At 40.1% G+C, this 25,228-nt stretch overlaps 1 protein-coding gene across 5 annotated transcripts in view; it reads left to right on the top strand.

The window, feature by feature from the left end:
• Positions 1-113: 113 nt before the first annotated feature.
• The window catches only part of SLC16A7 (solute carrier family 16 member 7), a 164,936-nt gene continuing 139,821 nt past the window's right edge, over positions 114-25,228 (top strand). For 4 of the 5 annotated variants that reach the window (XR_014803441.1, XR_014803442.1, XR_014803444.1 and 1 more), the window contains exon 1: positions 114-324. The gene's annotated coding sequence lies outside the window, so the exon portion shown is untranslated. Of the gene's footprint in view, positions 330-25,228 lie in introns of all 5 variants that reach the window. The other variant, XM_013997677.3, reaches the window with a different exon arrangement.

Here is a 25,228-nt window from a genome sequence, read left to right on the forward strand (position 1 = left end):
TCGCCCGGCGGCGGCTGGCCCCCACCCGAGGACCCGGGGCTCCCGCAACGCCCCGGGTGCTCACCCCGCCCTCCTCGGTGCCCCCATCTCCGCTTCCCCCCAGCGCGCAGCGCATGGCCCCGGGCACCCACAAGGGCACTCAGTCGCACCTCCCCCGCCTCCTCTCCCCGCCTCCTCCTCCACCTCCTCGGGCTGCGGCGAGGGAGGACTCGTCCAGGGACCTAAATAAATAAATAATTCCATTCACCCGGTGACCGCAAGGCGAATCTGCTGTGGCTGGCGGGAAACGGATCTCTGCAGCGCCCAGCCTGTGCTGGAGACCAGGTAAAGTAAGTTACACCCCGGGAGGAAAGGAGGAGAGGAGGGGGCGCCGGCAGAGAGGAAGGGGAACGCGCATCTGTTACCAGAGCTACCCGGGGAACCACGCGCGTGTGTAAAAGTAATGGCTAGCTTGTGACACGCGCACCAAAGCCGAGCTTGCCCGCGAGCCCTTATATAGACAAAAATTCCCGAAGCGGCCCCAGGAGGAGAGTTCGCGTCACCCCGGCGCGCCGACAGCAGCGGGGCAGTTGCCGGGGCGCGGTGGGGCGCGGGCTTGGAGCGCGCGCGCGCGTCGGGGAGGGGGGCCCGAGGGACTCGGGCGGGGAGTGCGGGGAGTGCGGGGTGTGCCCGCGTGCTTCCGGGCGGGAGGTGCCCAAGCTGCGGGGCTTTTGCTCCGAGGCTCAGGCAGCGCAGCGCTCCTCCCTCTCTGTCTTTGGCACACGGGTCTCCCGGGCAGGTTCCCGCCTGGCGTATTCCCGGGTGCTCTTCTCGTCAGCATCCAGTCTCCGGCCCACGAGCACCCCAGGGTGGCCTCGTGCGGCAGAAGTTGGGGATCTGGGGGTGGTGAGAGTGTGTGTAGGGAACGTCTTTTTTAGCAGATTTTCGGGGCTTGGAGAGGCTGAGAGGAGGGGATGAATTACCAAGGGGGTCGATTTTTTTCTATTTCTGTCCCCAGGTAGCGTGGCGGGAGCGAGGCAGGTGGAAATGTGTGTGCAGACGAGGCCCGCCCCGGGGATAGAAAAGGAACTTGACCCGGGCAGAGGAGGGCTTGTGTCTCCTGGGCTCATGCTGGGTTTCCTGCCCGGGCCGCTGCGCCACGTTGGGGGTGCCAGGCCTGGCCAGGTAGCGCGGGAGGCTCACTGTTCACGTGGGAACTGCCTCCTCTTTCGGCGGATTCTGTTTGGTAGCTGCTTTCTCCCCCCCATTTTCTCCTTTACTTCCGTGAAAAGGATTGCAGACTGCTTTCGCAAGGGCAGTCATGCCCAAAGCTACTTTACTGGTGGGGCTAGGGAGGGAATTTTGTGGATTTTGTCAGGGAAATTAACATCCGCGCGCGCACACACACACACACACACACGCACACGCACACGAGTGATTTCTCTACAAATACCTGTGCCTTTCCTTCCTGGAGCAGTACTGAATGGGCTGGTTTGCATGAAGGCAGGCTGGTGGTAGTAGGAAAGCCAATTTTTTTTTTTTTTTTTTGGCTTTTTGCCATTTTCTTGGGCCGCTCTCTTGGCATATGGAGATTCCCAGGCTAGGGGTCGAATAAGAGCTGTAGCCACCGGCCTACGCCAGAGCCACAGCAACGCGGGATCCGAGCCGCGTCTGCAAGCTACACCACAGCTCAGGGCAACACCGGATCCTTAACCCACTGAGCAAAGGGCAGGGATCGAACCCGCAACCTCATGGTTCCTAGTCAGATTCGTCAACCACTGCACCACGACGCAAACTCCGGAAAGCTAATATTTTATCTTTCTCTTTTCTCTGGTCTAATAAGGGAGGCAGCAGAGGAATAAAACCTCTGGGCAGAGATGAGGGTGATGTGAAAAAGTCTGGGCAAAAGCAAACAGTGGGCACTAGATGCCCTTTCCTGGAACCCCATGCCTTATGGCTAAATCCAAACTGGGAACTCAGGAGGGCCACAAACTTTCAGCAGACACGTTGACTTGAATGTGCAGTGTCATTGGAACCACAAGAACTAAGTGTATTTGGGGGAGTGTGGCTGAAAAATTTGAGTTGGGTGGTGGCTGCAGAGAATAGATGAGGGCTGAACAAGCTGGCTCTTATTTGGCCCTGGTGGGGCAATGTAGCTCCACTTTATGCTTCTGAGTGCATTGCATTTAAAGCAGTCTAAATCAGCAGGGGACTGAATGATTTCAGTGAAAGGGAAAGATTACCTTAAGCAACTCAGTGTGTTGTGTAACAACTCATAAAGTCAGAAACTAGTTTTTGCAAAATTCCCATCAATAGTTAGCCGTTACGTACTGGTTTTCACCCCAGGGATTGTTTTAATAATGTAAGTGATCTGAAATTTTAACACTTGTTTCCCAATGCCCCAGTTAGTGCCTGCATCTTCCTGTAAATGCTCAGTTCATTTCTAAACATGCATTTACTCTTTATAACTGGCCTTGAGCCCTCTTGAAGGGAAAGAAGGAGGAAAGACCTACCAAAATACCCTTTAGCCAGAGTTATGTTCTTGGATCATGGATCTAAAGTAAAAGAAGTCTGCATTTGCTTTTCATCCTACGTTCATTCGCCAGTTTTTGAGACATTCACATGGAAAAAACGTAATTAAATTTAGAGATGGACCTAGATTTCAAGCTCAGTTCTGCACTTTTGTAAGGTTAAATAATTATTTAAGAGTCTGTCCTCAGTTTTGTTTATTCATAAAATAGGACTCATGGTACCTCTCCTGAAGTACTATTGTGAGGAAGAAAGTGTATGGAAAACCCAGCTACAAAATAAACTAGCAATTTTTGAACCTTGAAAATCATCCCAAACTCTGCACTGTGATTACCCAGGTGAATGAGGTTGGAATTCTGCTCTCAAAAATCCAGGATAATCTTCCTCCTGTCCTCTTTGCCTGTAGTCAGTTTCCTTCTCAGTGGAGGAAGCATGTATTTCAAATAATTTGAAAGGGATGTAGCAGTTGTAAGAAATATTTGTAAGATGTGCTAAACGGCAAATTTGAGAAATCTGTGGGTTCAGCCTATTTAGAATGACCCTGTGTAAACAGATAATGGAGGATTTTCTTTTGTTGTGGGGGCAGATCACCCCTTCCTCAAAGAGTGCCTTTGCTTATGAATCCATTGCCATTTTTTGAGAGACTGAGCATCAGGTTTTTTCTACACTTTGGACAGACTAATCCACTCACTCTGAGAAGTCCAAGACTATAGTAACTATGACATCTCTATAATGCTCAAGGGGTTCTAGGCACTGTGCTGTCACTTCCTGTCTATTAAATCCTTTTATCCCCATCACATTCCTAACAGGTAGGTCTGTCAATATCTGCATTTGCAGAAGAGAAATTTAGGCATAGTTAAGTGACTTGCTCAAATTGTGTGCCAGCAAGTGACTGAGCTGAGGCAAGCACGCGGGCAGGCTGTCTGGCTTTAACCACTAATAATACAACTTCTACTGCAGGAGGCTGAGTGAGGGCAGGGACTTGTTCTGGTCTCCCTTGCAGGTGCTGTGTCTGGCAGGTGATAGTCCTAAACAACTGATTATTGGTAAAATGAAGGAGTGGGGGAGGAAAGGAGCCAGACATGGAGGGAAAGAGGCAGAAACAAGTAGGGAAGAGTAAGCCTCCTTTCCTGCCCACAGCTCTAAGTCTGGCAGGGAATCTCTCATGGACACTGCCTGGGGGGACAGGTTAGCTGAGAATCTTTTGCGGATTCTTTGCCCCGCCCCACATTACTTATACTATACGAGTGCATGTGTAGAAATAACTCAATACCTAGTAGCTAGTGTCAGGTGTTAAATATTTGTCTTTAGGCTGTTAGGTTGTTATAAGGATCCCTGGCTTTTTCTTCTTAACATATTTTCTGGAACTCTTTGAAAAGCCAAGTTTCTTATTAGATGGCATGATAGGACTGGATTGCATAATAAACTGTGAAATGGACTCTCATTGTCTGAGAAGTCATTCTTGTTTGTCCCAGGCTTTCTCAGAATTACTTGGACCAAAACGTGGAGAAAATATGTTGGGAAACAGCTCACGCTGTCTCAGTGAGTAATAGAACTCAAAAAAAATGGACAGCGCAAACATCATTTTCTCAGTTCATCCATTAAATGGTGAACTCAGCGTCTTAATCTACCTACTTGAAGATCCAGTAGTTTTTTAAATTAGTATTTATTGAAATCCCAAATAAGTTCATGAAAATTTTACAGGGCACTTTGGTGACAGCTACAAGATGTTGGTGTAAAGGAATTTTTTGTTAAAAGTTGCATACAGTTAGGATAGCCCCACAAAAATTGACATGTATGTAGTTCAGGTGTCTAAGCTGGTGATAGTGTTTGGTAATATGTGGCATTAAAATGGAAAATTTCAACTGAAATATTTAGTATGGTGAACATAGAGAAATAGTTGTTGAAATAAATAAAAACCTGTACAAAATGTTTTTTAAAAACATTTAAATTAGGGAGTTCCTGTCGTGGTGCAGTGGAAACTAATCTGACTGGTAACCATGAGGTTGCAGGTTCAGTTCCTGGCCTTGCTCAGTGGATTAAGGATCCAGTATTGCCATGAGCTGTGGTGTAGTTTGCAGATGCCACTCAGATCCTGCATGGCTGTGGCTGTGGTGTATGCTGGCAGCTGTGATTCGACCCCTAGCCTGGGAACCTCCATATGCCGTGGGTTTGGCCTTAAAAAAATATTTTTTTAAAAAGAGCATTTAAATTAAACATTGACTGTAATAATAACACAATGAAATGTTTTCTTATTAATCATCTATACCCCAAACAGATTTAAGTTAGAGCTAATAAGAAGAAGTTATAAACTAAAAGAAGCTGCCCTATTAAGTAACTGACTTAAAGCGCTATTTCTGGAGTTCCCATTGGGGCACAGTGAAAATAAACCTGACTAGTATCCATGAGGATGCAGGTTCAATTCCTGGTCTTGCTCAGTGGGTCAAGGATTTGGCATTGCTATGGCTGTGGTGTAGGCTGGCAGTAGCCTGGGAACTTCCATATCCCTCAGGTGCAGCCCTAAAAAAAAAGCAAAAAAAAAAAACAAAAAAAAACCCACCAAAACAACCCTATTTCTTTTGGAACTAGGTTAGATAGGAACAAATATTAAAACTGAAAGGTGTGTATTTGCTCAGAAATTTTCTAAGGGATAAACTGTGTTAATGCTATTGGCCTTTTTAAAAAATTGACTCTCCAAGAGTTCAGAATCTGGAGTTTTATCAGTTTTTCTCAAATATACAAAAGGTGCATTCAGTGATAAATAGCATCATGTGGCAGTTTTTTCAACAGGGGGACACTGTTGGCATTTTTGGCAGGGTACCTCTGCATGGTGTAGGAATGCCTCTTTTATTACAGGATATTAGTGTCTATGGCCCCTGTCCTCCGTATGCTGATGGCTTCCCCTCAGTCACTGTCCATTCCTGAAAATGCCCCCTAACGTTGAATATACTTTTGGAAAATGGTACTAGATGTGATTGAAAACTGTTGACCAATAGGATCAAACTGAGAATGTTTAAGGAAATTATCCTTGAAATCAGAGTATCTCCCGACAAGAAATTCTTTTTTTTTTTTTTTCCTGGCAAGGATCAAAAAAAGAATAATCTCATGTGAGAATGCTTTGATTTGAAGGAGTGAGTTCTTTCCTGTAAGGTCTATTAATTATTAATATTTCATGATCAGGTTATAATGGATCTCCAGATCTTCATTTGCCTCAAACTGTCAACAGCCTTTGGAAGTGTCTGCACTTGCTTCTTTGTAAATTCCATTCCGCTTCTGGGTGCTCTTTGTGCTCCTCTTACTTCTTTGACTGCTCACTGGTGGCTCCTTCTTCGGTTTTCCTTTCATCTCCTACTCACTCAAGTCTCTGTGCCTCAGTTTCTGTTTTGAGTTCTTCTTTTGACTATATTCCAGCCATTGGCAAATCTCCTCTGTTGGCCTGTGCTTGGGCCTCAGTAGGAGTAACACCTAAGTCTTTATCTTCAGCCCTGGCTTTCACATAGCTGTAGACTGACCTTTCCAAGCACCTGCTGGACAGCTCCTCTTCTCTGTGCTGCTGACACCTCCAACACCCTGTGGTCTCTTCTGAACTCTGTCTTCCTTCTCTTGCCCCCATTGCTTTTTGTTGGTATTTGCATGGTACTCTAGAAGCTTTAGAGACCCACCTTCCCCCAGTCTTGAGTCTTACAGTCAGTTGCTAAGACCTGGCAATTTTACATCCAAAAGCTTCTTTTACCAATTTCCACTTTTCTGATGCTGCCACAGAGTTCAGGAATGTTTGATGCACTATCTAGAGTCTCATCCTAGTCTCTTAGCAAATCTCCTCACTTCTAATCTCTCACTGTCCCAGGAAATTCTGTACATGCCACTTGATACTCCGGCTGAAGGACACCTCCCTTACCTGCATGTTAATAACACTGTTGACTCTCTTTTCCTAGGTTTAAGGACCAATGTTTCAATCCCTGTCATTCCAAAAAGTTATTCCAGTCCCCTCTCCTGCTGTCACCATCCTGGAGTTAAATCGAACTGTCCCCTGAGCCTAATTTATCTTCATTCTATTTCCTGCCACCATACCTTTGGTCATGCTGTTCTTTCATCTTAAAATACTCTAGCCTCCTGCTATTTCCATGTCTAGCTTTAACCTTCCAAGCTAAGCTTAAACACCACATTTAAATTTCCTCTGCAGTGTCTGGATAGGCAGAAGAAGCTTTTCTAAAATTTGAGTAACATGGCATTTGTAATCTGTCTTATTTGTTTTAACATTGTATTATAGTTGCATATAAATTTGTATGTCTTCAGTCTCCATATACTACAAATTTCTGGGTGTTGGGAATAATAACCTATCCACATTTACATACCCTTTAGCACTTTGGTGGATTATGGAGTTGCACTGGGACTTGGAGGACAGTGGTTTCTACTTTTATTTATTATTTCTTCAGCATTTTCAATATACCGCCATCTATTTTTATTTTAAATATGAAACACTTAGGCAGCCAGTTTTTTTTAAAGCAATACCAATTGTGACTTCCTTCTTGCTTCTACCTAGGGTTCTTACCTCAGCTTTCTGGGGCCACACAAAATAAACCTTTTTCTGGGTTGAAGGATAGCCTATACATAGGTGGTGCCAGTTCACAAGTTTTAATTTTTTTTCTATGACTTTAACATATTCCATCTTTTTAACTGTGTTTTTACATGATCTGGTTGAGTGCTTGTTTATGGCCACTGTGTTTCTGGAGGCATTCAAGATCAGGAAAGTCCAGAAATGTACAAAACAGTTCAAGGCTGAAAATTGTGGTTTATGAATATAAATGTTTGAACCCTTGTTCATGATCCAACTGGTCATCAATATTATCTCTTTTTAGATGAAATCAGAAGGTCAGAAATAAAGGCATCTAGAGGGATCTCCCTTTCGAAGAACCCAGTATTACCTCAGGGCTGAACATTTTCTTTCTGTTGCCCTCAGTGTAATGAATGAATAAGAGAAAAAAATGACCAAAAGGGGGGAAAGAAGGAAAGTTCACTTTAAAATTTGGTGACAGAGCTCCTGTCATGGCTCAGAGGTAACGAACCTGACTAGTACCCATGAGGACGTGGGTTTGATCCCTGGTCTCACTCAGTGGGTTAAGGATCCAGTGTTGCCCTGAACTGTGGTGTAGGTCGAAGACATGGCTCAGATCCTGAGTTTCTGTGGCTGTGGTGTAGGCCGGCAGCTACAACTCCCATTTGACCTGTAGCCTGGGGACTTCTGTATGCTGCAGGTACAGCCCTAAAAAGACAAAAATATTAAAAAAATAAAATAATAAAATGTTGGTTACAATTAGAAATTAGGCCCTCAGTACAGGTATTTGCCTTTGTAGATTAATTCTGTAAGAGGTAAATCACCGAACGTGCTGGGTGCATGTGTGTATAGATTTTTAGAAACCAAAGATGTGGCTATTAGGTAAAGCTATAGAGATCACCTTTGAGTAAAACTATCTTGCCTTTATTAAACACTCTATGTGCCAGGCATCCTTTTACATATTCATTTTACACATTTTAACTAATTTAATTCTCCAGATCTTATGAGGAAGCATTATTATGACCTTTATTTTGCAGATGAGGGGATGATGGCACAGAGGTTAAGTATCTTGCCCAAGATGTGTATATCTTGTCAGAGGAGGGACCTGGACTTGAATCTATTAACCACAACATACCTTCTCAATATTGGTATTTTAAAATATGACATTCTGCAGTGGATTTTCAGAGATTCTAAAGGAAGTTTGAAAAATGTTAAAAAAAAAATAGACTAGTCAAGTATAATGAGTCTTGATCTGTTAAATCAGTCAGCAGAATGATAAGACTTCCTTATTATTTGAAGGAAGCATCTGGCACCAAATGAAAAAGCTTAGAGAAAATAATGACTTCATTGTGTTTTGGACTCAGGGAGACTGGAGAACCATTAGGGACTGAAGAAAGGATAAGACCAGGATGTTATCCTTTAGCTCAGGGAGCAAGATGATAGGGGTGTGTATGAGGTGGCCAGACTCACCTGGACACCTGAGGCTGTGGGCCCCAGTGGGTACATGAACAGCATAGTGTCTGGAGAATTCCCATGGATGTGTATATGTCAGATCTGCAGTAAAGTGGGATTTTGAATAAAGCCTCTGACATATTTCAAGCCAGAGAATGTAATCCTTCAATAACAACTATTTATTCATCCACTGTGCTCCAAACACCATGATAGATGTTAGAGATGGCTGTGAATAAAACAGGTAAGCTCCTTTTAGTCTTGAGTCACACAAATAATGGAAAATATTCTTAAAGAGAGGTTAAGCAATTTATGTCCTCCAGTCAACGTTTTGTAGAACTCCAGTGTCGTCTTCACTCTGTGTCTGTTTCATTCTGTGGTTCTCTCTCTCTCTTTTTTTTTTGTCTTTTTGCCTTTTCTAGGGCTGCTCTCGTGGCATTTGGAGGTTCCCAGGCTAGGGGTCTAATTGGAGCTGTGGCTGCTGGCCTATGCCAGAGCCACAGCAATGTGGGATCCAAGCCGCGTCTGCGACCCACACCACAGCTCACAGCAATGCCGGATCCTTGACCCACTGAGCGAGGCCAGGGATGGAACCCGCAACCTGATGGTTCCTAGTTGGATTCATTAACCACTGCGCTACGACGGGAACTCCCTCTCTCTTTTTCTTTCCCTTTTTTCTCCATCACAGTGTTACATGTTGAATCAGAAGCTTTGTGGATAGATAGACTTTGATGGAATTTTGACCTAACCACATGTTAGCTTTTTAACCAAAACCCGAACATGTACACCTTCAGAACCCCAGTTTCCTCATTTTGAAAATGGAAACAGTAAAACTTATATCATGAGATTGTGGTTGGAGAGTAAATAAATAATGCAGGCAACTTATAAATGGTAATCATAATCATTTGCTTTTATCTCTACTAATATTTTCGGCATATTTTGAGGCAGAACCTCTTTACTCTTGAGGAATTCTCTTCTGTACACAAGTATTTATGGATTACAATATTACTGTTCACAGACTGAGCCAAGTGGTACATTCATAAAACAGAAACTCATTGACTTTTCAATAATGTGGATCTTTCCCATATAGTCACCACTCTGTTTTTTGGCGCTTATAGAAGGGCATCTCAACACTGATATTGATGCTGCAAAAATACTTAAGTGCTGAATTTTTCACTTAGGCTCAAAGTTAGTAACATCAATTGGGACATTTCCCCGGGGGAATTATAAGATTGGAATTACTTACTTTCCACGTAGAAGTATTCCTGCACATGAGCACATTTAAAAGCCACCAGAGAGAGAAAGACATAATCATTCTGTAATCATGACTCAGAGATATTCGTTCATATTCAGGTACAAACATATGCCAACATATTCAATAATTAAGCACATGCAAATGCTTTTTATGAATCTTTTAAAAATAGAACTTCTATTCCTCATCATTACCAAATAAGATAGATTATATTCATTTACAAGTAGAATAAAGACTCAGCAAGATGAGGGTGCCCATTAGAGAACCCCAGAGTCCATATCCCAGTAGATATTTCAATGCACGTAGGATGCTTAGGGCAACTAGATCTTGATTTAAATCCATTTAAATCAGTAAATAATTAAGCCTTGCTACATGAAGTAATATGCACAGAGACCCAAAAAGATTATGCAAAGGTATCTTTCACGACCCCCTGAGGAGACTGCACTCTATGTATGTACAGTTAAAGATACAATCCAGAGTAAGAGTGAGTGTCGAAGTGAAAGAGAGCAGTGATTGTCTGTAGCAAAGGGTGACAGTATAAATAACCCTTGGGCCACATTTAGCCTGCTACCTGTTTTCGTAAATAAAGTTTTTCTGGAATACAGCCACACCCATTTGTTTCTGTATTTTCTGTGGCTGATTGCCTGCTATAGATAGAGTTGGGTAGTTGTGACCAAGTCTGCAAATCCTAAAATATTTACTACCTGGCACTTTAGAGAAAAATATTTGTTGACCTCTGCTCTAGGATTCTAGAAGAGGGAGACTTACTCTGTCATAGAACAACAGAAGAAGAATTTAATGAAAGAAGTAGAAACTTTTTGGAGCCAAGAGATGGATATTTCTTTTTAATGATTTTTATTTTTTCCATTATAGTTGGTTTATAGTGTTCTGTCAGTTTTCTACTGTATAGCAAAGTGATCAGTCACACATACATATATACATTCTTTTTCTCACATTATCCTCCATCATGCTCCATCAACTAGTAACTAAATATAGTTCCCAGTGCTATACAGCAGGATCTCCTTGCTTATCCACTCCAAATGCAATAGTTTCCATCTCTTAACACCAGATTCCCAATCCATCCCACTCCCCACCCTTGGCAACCACAAGTCTGTTCTGAGATGGATGGTTCTTAAGTGAAAGGAGGAGATGGTCATTGTAAGTGCCATGAAAGTCAAAAGTAAGAGCAAAAAGCACATGGAAAACTACAAAGTGTTCTGGAATATAAGGATTGTGTTACTGTATATAATTCATATAGTATTCATTTATCTATGAGTATACTTTTTGTATTCATCCAGAACTGCGATTCTTAAACTTGATGGGACATTTGAATCAGTTGGTGCAATGTAAAAAAATTTTTAACTCATTGATCTGTGATACTGAACTATAGTCCCTGAGGAAAATCACTGATCTAGAATATTTATTTATTTGCTATTTTCTATTGAGGACCGAGAATATTTTTTTCTCACGTGTTATCTCTACCTCCTTAAAGTATATGCATGCCGGACATACATTAATGATTTTGCTAATCATTGTAATAAAAACAACACTACCTATTGAGCACACACCTAAGTGCCAATATTGCCAAGAGCTTGTTATATCTTATCTCATTAAAAACTTATGGTAGCCCAATGAGGTAAATGTTACTATTCCCAATTTATAGAAGAGAGCACTAAAGATTGATGGAACAAGTAATTAATTGCCTTTAGACTACAGTACTAGGAAACAACCCTCTCTATCTAATATGACCAAGAAATTGACTTTATTTAATTGGAGAAACTTTTGGAACTAGGACATAAATAGGAATGGACTTCCAGAAATTATTTTTTAAAAAAGTGAATTTGCTAGTTTGTTCTATTATGTGACTTTTCTTTAAAAAGCATTATGTCATATTTTTATAAAGTTGAGTCTACTTTCACTCCAAATTCTCCTACAAATACTTATTGAAAGTACTGATGTCTTATTGGGCCAGAACTTTCTGTATCCTTTCTCTGTTGCCCTTGTTTCTGTCATTTTCTTCCCATAGCGCTTAACCTTGCCTCTTAAGGTTCAGTTATTTGTAATGTTCTCTTTTTCCCCCTCCTTTTTCTATAGTACCTCTCCCTAAGATCCACACAGCTCCCAGTTTTATTGCCTTCAATGTAGCAGGAAAATGCCTGAATGCATTTTCCTAAAGCCATGGCCTCCTGAACAAGAAAACCAACGCAGCTAAATACCAGTTTCTTTTTCTGAACTCAAAAAGTGGCAAATCCTGCAGGAATATTTGCTTATCCCTAATTGATATGACAACATAATAAGTAGATAGGAAAAGGTGAATGATTCAGAAACAGCCTCCGGGAGTGTGAGAAAATTTAAGTCCCCTGTGGACTATATTAGCATCTCTGTTGGGAGTCACCTGGCCACTCTGCCCTGGGGAGAACATTAATTCCTCATAGTAATGGCCTGCTGCAGGATGGTTTACACAGGTCAGATCTTAAGCTCATCTAAATATTATTTCCTTTTTCATCATTCATTTTTCCTAGTAGTATGTGCTGTAATTTATGGAAAAAACACTACAATGAGGAGACAGGCAGATTTTTATCATTTAAGTTTATTTCTATCAATAACATAGATTTATTACTCTATCTCAGTAAGCTACGTGTGTCCATTATAGACATGTGTTTTCAATAGTCCCAAAAAAGGGACTGTACACCTCAATAGCTATATCTCCAATTTAAAAATGTTACCTAAATGCTTAGAAACCTAATTGTTACTGTTCATTAGGATACTTTAGCATTGATGATAAAATTGTTATACATATTTGGAGTTCCCAGTCGTGGCGCAGTGGTTAACAAATCTGACTAGGAACCATGAGGTTGCAGGTTTGATCCCTGGCCTTGCTCAGTGGGTTAAGGATCCGGCGTTGCCGTGAGCTGTGGTGTAGGTTGCAGATGCAGCTCGGATCCCGTGTTGCTGTGGCTCTGGCATAGGCCGGTGGCTACAGCTCTGATTAGACCCCTAGCCTGGGAGCCTCCATATGCCAGGGGATCGGCCCTAGGAAAAAAAAAAAAAAAATTGATCTCTGACTCTCATTTAAGAGCTAATGTTCCGTCAAAGGTTTTTAGTCTATAGTCTATTTATCTCACATTTTATGAGACATCTTATTTTACTAGCTTTTGTCTTAAAGCAATACTACCAATGTCTCCTCAGCTCTACATTTACATATTGAGTTATAGTCCACAAAAAAAATCTTAATTTTAAAAGGTAATTTTTTTGGTATTCCCTTGGTGTCCAAAGGATTTACACACTCAGATTTTTGGAATTGGAAAAGGGGAAAGATAAGACATAGATCATACTTGGTGCTGGCTGTGTGCCAGAGATAAGACTGTGGAGGCTTTATATGTTTCACCCCACATAATCCAGAAAGTCATTGTAACCTTAACAACCTTATAACATGGAAACCTGGCATCATCATCACTAATTTAGGATGGAAATGAAGCATCTGATGTCTCAGGTGGCCTAGGTCACTAAGCTCTATTTCCAAAATCCACTTTTTTCCTCTCTGTTCTGTGTGGATCCTCCCTCTTGGCACCCACATGTTATAGAAAAGGGAACTTATGAGGAAGAGCAGCAAGAAATACCTAAGATTCCAGCCTTCTAAAATGTGCTAATTTCTAAGAGTCATGTTGTTAAATATTGAAATCACACCTGGAAGTCTTTCTCGAAAAAACTAACAACAGAATTAAAAGGACAAGGAAATGTTGGCAAAATCGCGTCTTGTCTTCCTTTTCGATGTCGTCTTAGTCTGGTCAGGCTGCTATGACAAAACGGCATAAGCCAGGTAGCTTGTAAACAACAGAAATTTAGACTGGATAAGCAGTGAGGTCCTACTGTACCGCACTGGAAATTACATCCAGTCTCTTGGGATAGACCATGATGGAAGAGAGTATGAGAAAAAGAATGTATATATATATGTATGACTGGGTCACTGTGGTGTACAGCACGATGGTACAACACTGTAAATCAACTATAATGTAAAAAAAAATTTTTAATCCCAGAAATTTATTTCTTACGGTTCTGGAAGCTGCAAGTCAGCACTCAGGGTGCTGGTGTGTCTGGATGAAGGCCTGCTTCTGGGTTGTGGACTTTTAGTTGTGTCTTGGCGTGGCGGAGGGGACTCTGCAGCTCTGCGGGGTTTGTCTAGGAGCACTACTCCCATTCACGAGGGCTACACCCTCATGACCTAAGCATCCCACAAAGGCCCCCTCCTCCTGAAACCAGCACAGTGGGCATTAAGGTTTGATCATGAGGTTGAGGGGCCACAAGCATTCAGGCCATAGCACACATACATATTCCTTTCAAAAATGTCAGTTCCATGAACTGCATGGGTTGGGACTGATGTTAGTACTAAGGAATTGAGTAGATATGGGTAACACTACTGAATTAGGCCTATGTTCAAATAAATTGGGATTTCAGTATTATTTTACTTTTTTTGAGTAACTGATTAGGCCTTTTTAAACAGGTACATTTAGCTCCAAATATATCTTACTAAGAAAAACTAGGGAGTTCCCATTGTGGTACAGTGGAAACAAATCTGACCAGTATCCATGAGGATGCGGGTTCAATCCCTGGCCTCACTCAGTGGGTCGGGGATCTGGCATTGCCATGAGTTATGGTGGAGGTCACAGATCCTGTGTTGCTCTGGCTGTGGTGTAGACTGGCAGCTTTAGCCCCTAGCCTGGGAACTTCCATATACCGCAGATGTGCTGCCCACGCCCCCCCCCAAAGAAAAGGAAAAGAAAAACTATTTACATCTTTAAGAAATCTTAGTAATAATTGGTTCATCAAAATACCATAACTTCATTATGACTTGAAATTCAGTGTAAAAGTTTATCTTAAACCCATTTCAAAGGGACTTAGACATCCCCCATTGTAAGCAGTTTAGCTCTTTACTACAGCCTTGTTATAGGAACAGGAACATTCAGCTGTAGCATCTTGAAGACAGTGCTGTAATGAAATTCCAGCGTTTGTGTTTAAAAGTGTGCCTCTCTCATATTAAAAAAAAAAAAAACCTTCAAAATATAGGATTGAGATACGACATGTTTTGGTGAGGCGGTTGAACTGACTGCGATGCCGTGTTAATCAAGGTTTTATTGTGTCTCATACTTTTACTCTATGAATGGGACTTTATAGTTCGCAAGAGAATATAGTTTGTGCATTGCAATGAAAATATCCCTTTCTTGACTCCAAAAAGGTATTCAATCGAGGAAGTGTAGGAAAATCATCCAGTATTATTACCACCTACTGATTAGTATTTTGTAGGAAAGAGTTGATGGGGGAAATAGGAAATGCTCTGCTATTAATTGAACACTTGTATGGACAGTTTCAGAGCATAAACTACCTGCTTTTTGGACAATCTATAGTATTTAAGTTGTAGTTTACCAAAGTCAAGAGTCTAAGGCCAATAATTCAAACAAAGAGAAGTTGTGCAGATGAGGTATTCCTGTATGCATAGGGCCTCTTCCACTAAGGTGGAACTAGAGATTCAAGTTGAAAACATACAAGGTTATGACCAATAATCCTGTTAAGGATTATTGATTAACCCTGAATGCAACAAATGTGATATCCCCAAAGAGTCTGTTGGGGTGAGAAAAGTTTCTACATGGACTGTTTTGGCTTCTGAAAAGGCTATCTTTAGTAATCAAATCATTAATGAGTTCAAAAGAAGTGGCTCTGATATGGTTTTTATGTTATTAAAATAAGGCCTCAGAATGATATAAGGTGAAGTCCCTTGATATTTTCTTTAATTGAAGTATAGTTGATTTACAGTGTTAGTTTCAAGTGTACTGCAAAGTGATTCTTTTTCAGATTCTTTTCCATTATGGGTTATTATAAGATATTGAATATATTTGCATATGCTATATAGTAGGTGCTTCTTGTTTGTTTCATATAGTCATGTGTATATGTTAATCCCAAACTGCTAATTTATCCTCCTCTTTCCCCTTTGGCAGCTATAAGTTTGTTTTCTATGTCTGTGAGTCTGTTTCTGTGTTGTAAATAAGTTCATTTGTAACATTTTTTTTGGATTCCACATATAAATGATATATTTGTTTTTCTCTGATTTACTTCACTTAAGATATACATTTTTAAACATTTTATCTCATTAAATAATCAATCTTTGTGTTAAAAAATTGTATCTTATTTGCCTGTGCTACCATCTCCTTTCTACATTACTAGGAATGCTCTCAAATTCCTGGAAATCAGCAAATAAGAATATACTCGACTTTATACCTTCTCACTTTACAGTGTGATGTTTGTTTCCAGTATCCCAGTGATCACTAGTAAAAACTTTCTTTTCCTTCACTTGACATTGACTTTTACGTTCCACCCCCCCGCCCCCAATCTCTTGTAGGAGAAATTTCCTGATAGTATTGAAAAGAGGTATGTGGAGGGACGTGTGTGTCAAGATTGGCAAGCATTTCAGATGCTGCTTTCGTTGCCTTTGTGAAACCGGTATACTGTGTAGTCACACGGTTGTGCCAGTGCTAATACCAGCAAAATGATCAGGCATTCTTATCTTTGGAGACTATTCCTGTTCTTAAGAGTGTCCTGGATGGTGTTGCTTTGCTCCAGAAATCTGTCTTTGACATGTTGCTGAAACAAGTGTCTTGAGTAACATAAAGACCCTTGTGTTGCTGACATTTGTACTTTCTGAACTTTACCTTACACATAAGAGACAGATTTATCTGTGAACTTTAAAGTACAGGTGAGCTTAAAACGATGTGCCTTTTGGAGCCTGCTTGCTACCTCATCTTGGACCCTGGCCTGGCTCCTGCTCCGTGACTTACTCTGTTGGATCCTGGCATTGACTCTGGCCAGTGCCTAGTAACTATTCCCTGAAGTGCCCTTTGGTTTTACTGGAAGGGGAAACTACTAATAAGTCATGGGAACCTCACAGGTGCCAGCAGCTAGACTGACAAAGAAAAGCACAAAGGGCATGAACAGCATGATGCCTAGAGTAACTACCTTGCAGCTTTACCACCCTGGGCCTGTAACCTTTCGCTGTAAATACATAGAGTAGGATGTCATTGTACAGCATTTTACTTGTCCTAGAACAGAATTGGAGTCACTTATTAAAGTATTTACTGGAGGTAAGAAGCACTCTGATAGTACCTAAATGACATCTTTTAATGGGAATGCTCTCTTTTGCTCCCCACCAAAGTATTTTATCATTTACTTTGAACAAAACTAAAGAACTTGACAACAGCAAAAATCATGTGTCATGCAGTTCAGATATTCTAGGTAGACCATTAAAAGTGTCAAATTTGTATTTATCCTTTATAAGTAAGCTCTTAGTTTCTGCTGAATTTATTTTAAATTTTGATAGGTTTTTTTAATGAAAAAATCGAACACATTTTTCGTAAACATAAAGAAATATTCTGAATTGATTATAAGTTATTTTTATTTGCTTTTTATTGTGTGAAAGTAACCTTACTATTTTCTTAAAGACTTTTCTTGATGGAGTTCTCTTGTGGTGCAGTGGGTTAAGGATCCAGCTTGTCACTGCAGCAGCTTGGGTCACCGCTATTGTGCAGGTTTGATCCCTGGCCCAGGAACTTCCATATGCCATGAGCATGGCCAAAAAAAACAAAGCGAAAAGAAAAAAGGCTATACTTGATTCTCTTCTTTAGTTATTCAAATTATCTCAAGTCAGCTTTTTAATAAGGGCAGAAATAATGTTCAATAGAATGAGGAAGGGGAACTGGATCACTTTTATCCCAAAGAAAAGTGTAGTCCGCAGAAATTAAAGGAATTTTAGCATTTCCAGAATAAGCCCATTATATGAAGAGAGTTTAAGCTATCCGTAATGTATTTCCACATTTCTTGTCATATTTAGTTATTTAAAAGGTAACTAGAATTCATTTCTCCTGTTATACTTAGTAGCATATATTCTGGCATCATTACTAGTTAAAAGTCATATTCTGCCTGAAAATCTACCTAAAATTAGTAAGATTTTGTAGAATGTAATTGGTATATGTTGTGGTATAAATGTATTTTTTGGAGAAGTTGGCTGCCTAACATTAAATAATCTAGAATTTCTACTAATGCATAATATTTTGAGTTAACATGTAGTGTAAATAAAATCACTTGTACTGTTTTAGCACTACTCTTGTTCCCATTTCTCCATAAAAAATGAAATAAAAAATTTAATCTGTGTATATTATTGCTCTATTCTACAAGTCTTTAGTTATGTGGATATATCACCTAAATTAGTGCACATGCATAAGATTTATAAAAGCAAAATGGTTTTTTCTTATTCAGTGTATGTATCCTTCTCATCTATCATTATTAATGTACTCATAAAATGCCACTTGAGTTTGGACAGACCCTAGCCTCCAAACTACGGTATTCAGGCAATGCCTGAGTTCAGAATTTTCCAAACTTATTTGAATACAGATGCCATTTTTAACAGAATTTCACACTGAACACCACTTAGGAAATACGGCCGTGAGGAAAGACCTTTGTTATGTCGACAAAATGGAATTTTGAAACTATTATTTATAAAGTCCTGCGTGTGCCTGAAGAGTAACTGAATTTGAATTTCACTTTCATAGTTCAAACACATGGCACATTACCAACTATATTACAGTGCATGTCAAAGTAGGTAGCCACTGTCTCGCATGTTCATAATAAGGTCACATGATTTACTAAAATTTTAATTTGGTGTCATAAGCAATAGTAAAAGCAGAATGATGTATGAAATTATTAAGGTGGGGAATTAATTGCTGTGACCTGGGGTCTGGCCTAATCGATTCAAAATAATGTAAGAATAACTTCATTATTAGGGATTTAAATGAACGCTTCCAATGTGAGGTGACTATGGTTATTTTGTTTATTATTCGTAGAATCACTCTGCCTTCCCAAACCTTGAGGTTTTAATCATTAGAAAAACATTTATTTTACTGGCATCTGGTTCCCCTTATTTCTGTGGTTGCCACATCATACATAGAGGCAGTCTAAAATTTTGAACGCCTTTGCTGGTAAATCCTCTTAATTATTGAAATATGGCTCTATTACTGTTGTTAACTAACCGACCAAATTTTGTGTAATCCTGAGAATTCTGTGTGGGTTGTTGTTGGTTTGTTTTGTTTTGTTTTCCTCATAGGAAACAAAGACATTTACTATATATTGCAGAAATATTAAGAAAAAACTATTGGAATCTTCCCCTGACATCTGTAACCCATATTATTTTTCCCTTTACAGCTCTGGCATTATATAGATTATGGCCATATCACTGAGAGGCTTAATTATCAATACCATTTATATGCTTATCTGCTGAATAGACTTAATAGATTTCCTCAAACACACAACTCAGCATCCCTAAATCATTTTTCCTCTCCATATTCCAAAGCTTTATTCCATGTACTGCATTCTCAAACATTTATTAAACCACATAGCTAACCAACATAGATCACTGTGTTATTACAGATTTTTTTTTTTTTTTTTTGGTCTTTTTGCCGTTTCTTGGGCCACTCCTGCAGCATATGGAGTTTCCCAGGTTAGGGGTCGAATCGGAGCTGTAGCTGCCAGCCTACGCCAGAGCCGCAGCAACGCTGGATCCGAGCTGCGTCTGTGACCTACACCATAGCTCACGGCAACGCCAGATCCTTAACCCACTGAGCAAGGCCAGGGATCGAACCCGCAACCTCATCATTCCTAGGCAGATTCGTTAACCACTGCACCACGACCGGAACGTTTTTTCCCGTCAGATGTTTTTTCCTTTTTTTTTTTTTCTTAAGGGCTGTACCCTTGCTCTATGGAGGTTCCCAGGCTAGGGGTCGAATTGGAGCTGCAGCTGCCAGCCTACACCACCGCTCACAGCAACACCGGATCCTTAACCCCCTGAGCAAGGCCAGGGGTCAAATCTGTGTCCTCATGGTAACTAGATTCATTTCTGCTGAGCCATGATGGGAACTCCTATAGATTTTAAAATATAGATGCTTAGTATTTTTTTGCTAATTGTCTTTCCATATAATCTCATTCCCTACTTTCTGTCATGACTGAGACCAATAAAACTAAAAATAGAGTTGTATTCAGTAATGGAGTTAAAGATGAGTCAAAATCACTTGCATTCAAGCATAAGAACAAGTTTCCTAAATTTTGACGGATGTTTGCCAGTCTACTAAGACAGCACATAGGGCTTTCCTTACACATTTCCTGCACCCTTCAAGGTAATGAAGAGAAAGATTCTGCAAAAGCCAATTCTTTTAAAGTAGAATGCTCCCCTCCAAGTCCAAAATACTTGACGGTTAGGTTAACAGCGTTAATTGTTCAGTAATCACGCTTTTATTGGGTGTGATCTTTCATTCTTAATAGTGCCTCTGGTAATAATGTAGATATTGAGATATATATTAAGATATTATCACATAGATATTAAGGTCAGGAACTTTCAAAGAAAAATGGTTATGATTTTTGACCACTGACACCATTATCCTCATTTTTTCTTTGGTTTTGGGGGAATCACCTCTCTACAATGAAGATATAGAAAATATCTTTGATAATAGAAATGCTATTTTGGAGTTCTCTTGTGGCACAGTGGGTTTTGGATCCAGTATTGTCACTGCAGCGGCTCAGGTTCTTTTAGTTGCGCGGGTTCAGTTCTTGGCCTGGGAACTTCTCAGTGCTGCGGGCATGGTAGAAAAAGAAAAAGAGAAAAAAAGAGCTAGAAAGAGAGAAAGAAAGAAATGCTATACTCCTTAGAAGTTGTCTGTTTTTCATGTAGAATTTTATGCTGATAGAATTTTGTGATTTATAAATGTTTATATCTGTCCCTATATATCTTAGTTACAAACCCGCTTATAAAGAAAATGTTCACGCTTCCCTAAAAACTCCATATGTTAGACGTATCTGAATTGAATGTTTAAATTTTTTGAGTGACTTTTTACCTAGACATGAAGATTTTGCTAGATACTTTCTGTTGAAGTGGACATTTAGCTTTTACCTAATCTGATTTGTAAAGTAAACCCTTTTCCTTTTCAGATTTGTAAGATTCAAAGACAACTTTAAATTGCAGATTTGTGTAAGAAGACTTCCGATTTTATACCATCTGTGTTCAATCCAATCATGTACTTAAAGAAACTTAGAGGTCCTTTTACCCAGTGTATTAATCCTACTGAATCCATTAAAAGTGATTGCATAGCTTCAGTTGATAGTTTTGCAGGCATACAGTGAACTTACCATTGTACAAGCAGCTCATATCTTTCTTCGCTGGCCCGATTTGATAGTAAGTTTATTTTAAATGTTAGCCTAAGAGGGAACGTGCCTATGAATTTTATTAATCTATGTTTTGGAAATGTTCGTACCAGAAAGGCAGGTCTTTGGCTCCCTGCTGACAGATCCTGAGGGAACCTATCCTTACCCACAGCCCCAGTGACGATAACCATGTACACCTCACATGATGTGGGCTGAGTAAATCCGAAGTGATGGGCACTGACGTTGTGAGAAATCAGTAACTCTGATCTGCTGTCTCAGTTGGCATGTGTGCAAGGGGAGAAAGCTGCCAGGCAGAGAGAAGATGGAGCATATGCTTAAAACAAGCAATTGCAATTATGTTATCATAGTGACTTGAGTGCCTGCTCTCTCAGGCACTATCCTAACCACTTTACAGGTGGTATCCTATTTGATCTTGTATGTACTGATACTCCCTTTTTTTTTTTTAACGAAAAAAGAACCAAGGCCCTGAGACATTAAGTGACTCGCCCAAGTTCACTGAGTTAGTAAATAATAGTGATAATGTTTGAGAATAGACTCTAACTTCAGAGTCCACATTTTATCACTGAGACTGCACCCTTAGCATCTGGACCATTCAGGGAGGGTCCTACAGCAACAGAGAAGGCAGCTGCCTAACAGCTCTACAGTTGAGTTCTGTGTGGATACTGTTTTTCTGAGGCTACATTGAGTGAATTCTGATTTCTTACAACCATAGATCCCTGCCTATGAAATAGATTTGATTATTTGTTATTCTGTTTTGTCTACATAAAGAATTCTGAGTGTTATAGATTCATTGTTGAGATTCTAGATGCAAAGCAGAACACATCAACTTGGAAATTATTTACAGCTTCGTATAAAACCCCTTTCCTCTGAAAAGATCCAAGTACTTTATAATGTGGTATGTTTATGAAAGATTGCATATGAAGACAGCACAGTGTGGTCTGCATCAGAAATAATATTAAGGATGCAGCCATCAAACAAGTGGCCTTAGTTTTTGTTATGTGTTGCTTAAGAAGTTACTGGACCTAGAAACTATCATGCTAAGTGAAGTCAGCCGTACAATGAGACACCAGCATCCAATGCTTCCACTGACCTGTGGAATCTGAAAAAAGGACAAACTGAACTTCTTTGCAGAACAGATGCTGACTCATAGACATTGAAAAACTTATGGTCTCCGGAGGAGACAGTTTGAGGGGTGGGGAGATGTGCCTGGGCTGTGGGATGGAAATCCTGTAAAATCAGATTGTTATGATCATTATACAACTATAGATGTGATAAATTCATTTGAGTAATAAAAAATTAAAAAAAAAAGAAGTTATTGGAGTTCCTGTTGTGGCTTAGTGGTTAACGAATCCAACTAGGAACCACGAGGTTGCGGGTTTGATCCCTGGCCTTGCTCAGTGGGTTAAGGATCTGGTGTTGCCATGAGCTGTGGTGTAGGTCACAGATGCACCTTGGATCTGGCATTGCTGTGGCTGTGGTGTAGGCCAGCGGCTACAGCTCTGATTAGACCTCTAGCCTGGGAACCTCCATATGCCGTGGAGCAGCCCTAGCAAAGGCAAAAAGACAAAAAGACAAAAAGACAAAAAAAAAAAAAAAAAAGAAGAAGTTATAACACATCTCTTGGCATTTTCATTAGCCAGGAAAGTTGATGACTAAAGCCCTTCTATTCACTTCCTGTTCTTGGTTTTGCAAAAGGAAAAATATCTGTAGTTTTACCACTGGAAAAACAGTGTTGAATTAGAGATGTGTGTCTTCTTTGGAAGGGACAGAAAACAGGAAACTGGCAAGAGAAGATGAATCAGAGCCTGTATAGCAGAGGAGGAAGTATGAGGTGAACATTTGTGAGGAAAGAAATCAAATGTACAGTAAGAATACATCTCAGAAGGGAATCATATTGGATTATTAATCAGAACATAAAATTATGCACAACCGTTCACCCCCTCCAAATAGCATGAAATATTTATAGTTCTTATTATTCATAATATTACTTTTTAAAAAATTGCACTTCACGCCAGTGTCTGATTTTATAGCCTTTCGTCTACTTTGCTTAACTATGCAATTGGCCCAGCGATTGTATTTACAGGCCCAGCCCCAGTGTAATCTGGTTTTGCAGGCCAATCTGTATAGAGGCAGAATATATAATTGAATAGTCTCTTCCCAGGATCTGAGGAAGTGATGAGGCTAAATTGCACTGGGGTGCCCCATTACTGACAACTAAAAGGGATTAGCTTTTAAAGTGTTTCCCAACAACAAATCAGATTCAAGTCTTGGGCCACATGTTTGACCCATGGGCCTCCACTGTGCCTCCCTCAGATCTGCCAGCTTTTTTTTTCCTGCCATGCCCAGGGCATGTGGAAGCTCCCTGGCCAGGGATTGAATAGCACCATAGTAGCAACTGGAGCCATAGCAGTGACAGTGCCAGATCCTTAACCCACAGCACCACAAGGGAATTCCAGCTCCCTCAAGTCTAGACTTCTTTTCTTACAATGAGAATTACATGCTTGCATTCATGAACTTGAATTTGCCAACCCATGTTCTGTTATTAGGGAAACTTTGTGCCTGGCTCCACACACTGTAGAAATCTCTAGCTCCTGAATCCTCTGTGAGTACCAGGGTACTGCCATATTCTTTACAGTCTTCTCTGGGGAGAGGAGTCCTTGAACCTTGGCCCAGAAACTGAAGTCCTGCTTCCCTAGCATGAATCATGTCTGTGAAGACTTCTAGCTTCCCTAGACGTCAGGCTGTTACCCATCATGCACTCTCCATTGATTGGGCTGTGATCCTGATTCATGGTTTGGACTCTTCCTAATTATGACTAGTGCTAGTCACATGTCCTCTAATATTTCATCTGACTTGAATGTCCCAATCTCTGTGCAACTAACGCTATTCACTTTTTACCAGAATTGCCAACTAATAATTGTTTTCCCCTCACTTTTAGATTACAAGGAACTTGAAAGGTGAAATCATGTGTTAGTTTTCTTGGGATCCACACACAGAGTACTCCCCACTTTATTTTTTTGAGACAAATTGAGTCAACATCTAGAATCATTGGCACATACTCACACTCACACTGAGTGTTATCAGAACTATCATATGTTACTGTTTGGTACTTTGGGATACTAATTGATAGCAAGTTAAAATTACCTTGTGTATATGTGTGCATGTGGCAGGGGGCTAGGTGTTTAGTATCATTATTGTTTCACCACATACTGGAATGAAAGGTCAAAATTCCTTTCATGCTTCTCTTAGAATTTGATTAAAACTAAGACCTAGCATAAATTAGACCACTTGGGTATGCGGAGTGAGTGTAGTTTTGTTTCAGTGTTTAAGGTACATAAACATTAGTTTAAAAATTGTTTTATTCACATATGAAATTTTTTTCTATATAGAAGCCAAGGAAATGTGATTTTTTTTTATCATGTCCATTTTTGGGGGAGAGCAAGGAACTGGATGGTTCACAGAGTAATGCTTATTCATGTTAATTCAAGAATGGAAATTTGTCTTTGCTTTGAGGAAACTGAATTTCAGTAATATTTTCCATATTCCTTCGTATGCTTGTTGCTCCATCTACTTTTTCCAGTCTGCCCTCAGATCACGTATAGCTTTGTGTCCTCTGATTCTTATGAGTGAAATTAGCATGAAATTGATGCCTCAGTCACCACCACAATCTACACTCAGAGTGAGAAGGTGGAGTAAATGTTCTGTGTGCCTCCCAAGTGTGTGTGTGCTTGAATAAGGTACATTGTTAAGTGAGCTAGAGAATGATCTTTTAATTAAGGATAAGCTAACATTAGAAGTATCTACTTAATTACATGTTCAAACATTATTACTAGCCTACTTATATGTTGCTGGGATGCTGTCCAAACCAGTATAATCTTCCTTCCAGGCGGAAAAATATGTTGTTGTTTCCTTCTTACTCTTGGTGATTTAAAATAGAATGTAGAGATTTGTCAAACATTTCAGTCTAATCTACCACATATATTGATAAGATAAATCAGACTATCATTGTCTTTTTTTCACGCACCAAAGAGAATGACATACCCCATAAGACTTTTGTCCATTTTCCTACATGACTATTTTTTTTATTGCTTAGATATGTTCTTCATGTAATCCTATATATTCTGTACGCATATGTTGCAGATACCTTCCTTCAGATCAAGGCTTTCTTTTTCATTGTCTATGTAGTGTCTTTTGATAAATGGTTCTGAATT

The sequence above is a fragment of the Sus scrofa genome, chromosome 5 (assembly GCF_054392235.1).
Source record: "Sus scrofa isolate SSC_HxYL_T2T_F1_AM1 chromosome 5, Sscrofa_HxYL_maternal_Yorkshire_Landrace_v2.0, whole genome shotgun sequence".
NCBI classification, from domain to species: Eukaryota; Metazoa; Chordata; class Mammalia; order Artiodactyla; family Suidae; genus Sus; species Sus scrofa.